The sequence below is a fragment of the Symphalangus syndactylus genome, chromosome 7, assembly GCF_028878055.3.
Source record: "Symphalangus syndactylus isolate Jambi chromosome 7, NHGRI_mSymSyn1-v2.1_pri, whole genome shotgun sequence".
Classification (NCBI taxonomy): Eukaryota; Metazoa; Chordata; class Mammalia; order Primates; family Hylobatidae; genus Symphalangus; species Symphalangus syndactylus.
The window spans coordinates 76,248,395-76,254,620 of NC_072429.2; the positions used below are offsets into that span (position 1 = coordinate 76,248,395).

The 6,226-nt window shown below is 36.9% G+C and overlaps 1 long non-coding RNA gene across 1 annotated transcript; it reads left to right on the top strand.

Annotated features, from left to right (window-relative positions):
• Nucleotides 1-1,941: 1,941 nt before the first annotated feature.
• Nucleotides 1,942-3,984, top strand: LOC134737167 (uncharacterized). Its single transcript, XR_010121813.1, has 2 exons — nt 1,942-2,076; nt 3,714-3,984. It is a non-coding gene; the product is annotated as an uncharacterized lncRNA (long non-coding RNA).
• Nucleotides 3,985-6,226: the final 2,242 nt, after the last annotated feature.

Sequence of the window (6,226 nt, forward strand, 5' to 3'; positions counted from 1 at the left end):
CATTTTGCAGTATGTTTCCCTGACAGAACAGTAAACAGACCTTTCAGAAACACATATATATTTGGAAATATAAATAATAAATCACTTCTGACAGCCAAATTGAACTTCACAAGTACTTGGGCAGTAACAATCCAGGTATATAGATTTGTAAGAGTTGTCTATCTGCAGTACATGCCCCAATGTGTCTTGAAGTCAATTCAATGTAATCTATTCACTGAGGAGTTAGTTTATCATTCTCATGAGGGCAGATCACCAAGTATGTGCTGAGGAAACCAGAAGGTTGGACTGAGGAGTGGTTCACCTAAAAGAAGTTCAAAAGGATAAAAGGAAAATGCAATTTAAATGTAGGCCACCAGTTTATGGTCTTAACAATGTCCATCCATTTAAAGCAGGGCCACAGTTTCCACCCAAAAATATCTGTTTATTAATGTCCATGAGTTCTCCAAATCTCTTTTCTGTCATCATGTGTTGGTTGCTCTGCTCTTCCACACCTGCTCTGTCTCCTGCTTGTCTTCATGATCCCTGAGCAAGGCCACATGGGGAGCCCCAGATGCTGCCATCATCCATCTCGGGATCATCAGCGTCGAAAGCCTAGTCATATGATTTCAACAGAGCCTCTAATGTGTAGGCAAAGAAGACAGTATTGAGGTCTGGAAAAATAATGTTTTTGACTTCTGAATCCTCTTGACTAGTTTCATCAGCTTCTGTCTCTAACTTCCATCTCTATGGTGTGCTTATTAGCACTCCAAGACACCTAGTGTACATCAGAAGCCTTTCCATTTTAGTCTATACTTCTCATTTCCTTTTTTTAACCCAATACCTCACAGCTAACATGAAAGAACATAATCTCTTTTCAATTAGCTGACAAACAAGTGTCCCATGCATATATAAATATACAGAAAAAAATTCTGCACTTGTTTGAAAGGAGGAGATGGTATAGCCTGTACTAATTAATGGATTAGTTTTGATTATGATTTAAGATTATAAACATGTATTTTGATTTAAGAAGATAAACATGTATTTTGTAAAAAATTATGTGATTTATAAAAGTGAATTTTCTGGATATGTGAGACCCACCATTCAGCTTTCCTATAAGGAAGTCCAAAGTCTTGTCTTTACTTTCTGCTTAAATTGACAATATTTTTTGAAATTATTCATTGTTCTGACTTTTTTTTTTTTTTAGACGGAGTTTCACTCTTGTTGCCCAGACTGGAGTCCAATGGTGCGATCTCGGCTTACCACAATCTCTGCCTCCAGGGTTCAAGCAATTCTCTTGCCTCAGCCTCTCAAGTAGCTGGGATTACAGGCATGAGCCACCACGCCCAGCTCATTTTGTATTTTCAGTAGAGATGGGGTTTCTCTATGTTGGTCAGGCTGGTCTCGAACTCCCGACCTCAGGTGATCCTCCTGCGTTGGCCTCTCAAAGTGCTGGTATTACAGGCATTAGCCACTGCACGCAGCCTGTTTTGACTTCTCATACAGAATAATATAAATACAATTTTTGGCTGCTTCTGAGATATATTATTTCATTTTTATTACTTTAATAAAGTGATACTGTTAGAGTAGGTAGTCAAGAAGACACGAGTAGGGGAGGAGAAGGCCACCCTCTCCCACCAGGAATGTCAGGTGACTCTCAGGTGATGGTCAGGCAGTTGATAAACTGTGTCTCTAAAATAATAATTGGTCACAGCCAGCACCAGGGAAAGGCAGCCTCCCCATAGAAAACATCTGAAACCTGTTACCAGCTTCCAGATAAGATCTCAGGAGTCTGGCGAAGTGGGCTCAAGCATGTACACTCTGGGGCAAAATGGCAAAATTTAACTGGTATATGACCTACTAGGAACACTCGACTGGTAAGGGAAGAACAGCTTGAGTGAGCATGTGCACATTTCCAGTGAACACATTGCGCATGCGGCCTCTCCCAAGTACTGGCAGGCCACGGCGCATGTGGACAGCCCATCCCGAGGGAAAAATCAGGGGAGAGGAGACTGGGCATATGCCAACTTATAAAACACCAAGTTGAAGGTGAAACCACAGAATTGGCTCTTTCAACTTGCCTGCTTGGCCCTCTTCCAAGTATGCTTTACTTACTTTCATTCCTGCCCTAAAATGTTTTAAGAAACTTTCACCCCTACTCTAAAATTTGCCTCAGTCTCTCACTCTGCCTTATGACCCCTCTGTCAAATTATTTCTTCTGAGGAGGCAAGAATTGAGGTTGCTGCAGACCTGTATGGATTGGCTGCCCAAGGGACTCTCCTCACTGGGGGTTTTCATCAGGTTGTATTGAATGTTCTGGCCCTGAGCTACACCTGCCTACATAAGAAGGCACAAACTGTTGCCTTTTCTGTGGCTGTATGCTACATATACATATATATACATACATATATATATATATATATATACACATATATATATATATATGTGTGTGTGTATATTTAAAAATGAGATATCTGGGAAGCACTTCTGAAATGTCAGAATAAGAACCTCCAAAAAAATTTACCCTTCCATCCATCAAACAAGCAAGAACACTGGCAAAAATCGTCAACATTAACTTTTTAAAACTTGGGAAATAAACCAAAGGCTGGCAACAGTTTAAAGAATGTTTATTCGATAAAATATAAATTTCTGTAGGAAGAGTGAACACTGTGTTTTTAACTTGCCTTATACCACCCTTTTTCTCCCCACCTCCATAGGATCCTTGAGAACTAGAAGCCCTGAGCCACTGCTGATGTGAAGACCAGCAGCCTGGCAGCACACACACAGGAAGAAGGAATTAGGAACCTCCCACAAAGCTCCATTCTCAGAATATTTTTCCTTTTTTTTTTTTTTTTTTTTCATTTTAAAATGTTACCTGCCCTGTCCTGTAGGTATTTGAGTTTGTGACCATTAGTCCATATATTTATCTTTTCCTTCATTTCTTTTGGTAATTTTTTTTAAAAAACTTTTACTCAAAATTCTCTACTGTTTTAATCCCAACTATTGCTTTCATTTCTTCCCCCATGTTTTATAATTTAGTTACATATTTTTACTTTAACAACATTACAACAAATGTCTAAAAGTCCTGAGAATTTTCCAAGTAATACCTTAATTCTTAAAAACTTTTTAACGTCTGTTATCAAAATAACAAATAATTTTAGAGTTAAATAAGACTTCAAAGATATCATAATGAATTTATAGAGAGACCCCTTAGCTTTCTTCTCTTGGATTCAGTGTAGCTGACACTCACTTAAACATTTGTGATTACAAACTGAAAAGAAATAAAATAGGAGAGCTTAAACAAGAATGAAATAAATTATAAATGAGTTGAATAATTAGGTTTAATGAAAAAAACTGAAATGCCAGAAAATTGGGTACGGATAATATTAATGAATCAAATATTTTTCACCATTATGAATCAATTGTAATGCTGAAAGTGAGCAACAGGTATTTGATTCTTTTTCTCCCTTTCCTGTTGGGGTAGCAGGATCTTTTCATTCCTCACAACAGCTCAAACGCATGTTAAATACCTTTTCTTCTATCACGCATTCTTTGAGAACCAGATTCTACAGTGACCCTCAATGATCTATACCTCCAAGTATTTGTGCCTTTGGATAGTGCCTTCCACAGAGAAAGGGGCTTATGTCCTTTTAGGACCTCGTTGAAACAATGGTGTCTGACTTTTGAGGCTATGTCATAAAAAAATTTGCCTCTGACACCTTTCTCTCTGGGGGTAGTCAGATTTCAGACTTCAAAAAATCCTGTGGAGTGACTCACTGAGGAAAACACTGAGTTTTCCTGCCAACACCAGTACCAACTTGCCAGCCATCTGAAAGAGCCATCTTGAAGGCAAATGCTCTAGCCTCAGAGCAAACCTTCAGATGACTGCAACTCCAGCCAACATCTTGAAGTCTCATGAAAGGCCCTGAGACAGAACCACCCCAATTATCTACTTTCAAATTTCTAACATATATATGTGAGAGACAATGAAGATTTCTCATTGTTTAAGCCACTATGTTTACGAGTAATTTGTTGTTTTGAAATGGATAACTAATACAGAATTTGATATCTGACATTAGAGTGCTTACTGTCAAAAAACACTTAAAACTTTGGAGACTTTGGGAAAGCGGCAAGGGAGAAATCTCAAGAGATTTTAGCAGAAAGATAGTAAAAGCCTAAAGCATATTGAAGAGACTATTAGCTTCTGCTCAAGGTCATCAAAGAGTCTTCCAGTGAAGACTTATGAAGAAGTGAATAAAATGTTATTGGAAACTGTAAGAAATATAATCCTTTTTATGTAGTGGCAGAAACTTAGCAGTACTACCGCCTCTGGTAATGCGAAAAGTAGATAATGTGCCTAATGAACTGATTGACACAGGAAATGTTTCCAGCCAGAATTTTAAGTATGTTGCCTGAATACTACTTACTGCTTTGAATAAAATATGAGATGTGAGTGGTAAGATAATGGTAGAACTATCATACATAAAGGAGCTGGAATTTGCTGACTTTGAAACTTTCCAATTTTTCTAGATGGTCAAATATACTAAAATTAAGAAATAATTTTGGGACAAAAAAACAAATCCAGGGTAATCTTTGGAATGTATAATAAAGATTCAGCTAAGAGTGTGGCTGTAAAATATTTGTTAAGCTCTAGAAGGATCCAAGACCATGCCTGAACAAAGAACTCAGAGATATAGCTTCTAAAATGTTTAAAGATTTTGTCATTCAGCAGCCTTGGTAGAAGCCCACAAGAGGGAGTGTTCATTTGAATATATTTGTGAGTGTGGCATTTGATTAATGAAGTAAACCCCAATAAGGTTCATAGATGACCATAGACATTTTAAGAAAAAGTGTATGCACAAAAACACCATCAACTTGAACTAAATGGGGAAGAGAGATTAGAAAATGAAAAGAATATTTTGGAAACCAAAGTTTCCATAAGATGAAACCTTGTTTATAATTACTCTGAGATGCGTATATTTCAAGAGATACATCTCTTGGAAAAGTAACCATGAATCAGAGGGTGTAACAAGAGCCTGTGGGCAGAGCAACAAGCCATGGAGACACATGCCCAGGCCTTCAAGTCTTACTGAAAGAACTGCTAATATATTCCCTGTTGGATTTTAGAACTAATGTGGACCAGTAGCTTCTGTGTGATTCATTTATCCTAGCATTTAACAGGACAATCTGTAGCGATTATATCATGTTTGTTCTATTACTGTATATTGGGTTTATGAGGGGAGAATACTTGTCTCTTTAGTTCATATGAGCTCAGATTGAGAACATTTCAGATTGACACACCTATAGCAGTCTGCACAATTATATTTAAATTAATGCACTTCATAACATACTTGACTAATTAAAAAATAAGAGCATTCTTATACTTCATTTCCAAGCAAGCAATCTCTTACTTTTTGTCTTGTGTATAAGTCAGCATATTTTGGTCACAATTAGCAAAAACTCAAATTTGATCTGTCTTTTAAAGAGAGAGAGAGAGTATATAATCGTCAATTAACTTAAAATATGAAACACTGGACTGGGCTTAGGCATCACCAAGGGTACAGTTTTTTCTGATTGCCATTATTCATTATTTGGGTCCTCATTGAGTTTCATCTTAAATGCTCTCTCTTTATAATCAAAATCAGCAGTGTGGACAACAATCTCCCTCATTTAGTTCCCATAATAAGAGAACTTGCTGATTCTAAATTCCTGAGAGTAGGAAGACTTAAGTCTCACACCCATCTAAGAGACAGGAAAATGAAATGTATTCATTGAATTAGCTTAAACTGTATATGGTTCTTATTTGGAATAAGTAATGGTGGAAAAAATTCTGCCTAGTTTCTATATACAATTCTGGATTTTAAAATCATGGGTTGCTATTCTAATTTTAGAAAAAAACAGACCTTATACCAACAAAGGTCAAAAAAAGACAAAGAAGAAAATGGTAAAGGGTTCAATTAAACAAGAATACCTAAATATCCTAAATATATATTCACCCAACACAGAAGCACTCAGATTCATAAAGCAAGTTCTTAGAGACCTGTGAAGAGACTTAGATAACCATAAAATAACAGTGGGAAACATCAACACTTCTCTGAAAGTATTAGACAGATTATCGAGGCAGAAAACTAACAAAAGATATTAAGAATCTCAACTTGACACTGACTAAATGGACCTAATAGACATCCACAGAACTCTCCACCCAAAAACAATAGAATATACATTCTTCTCATCTGCACATGGCACTACT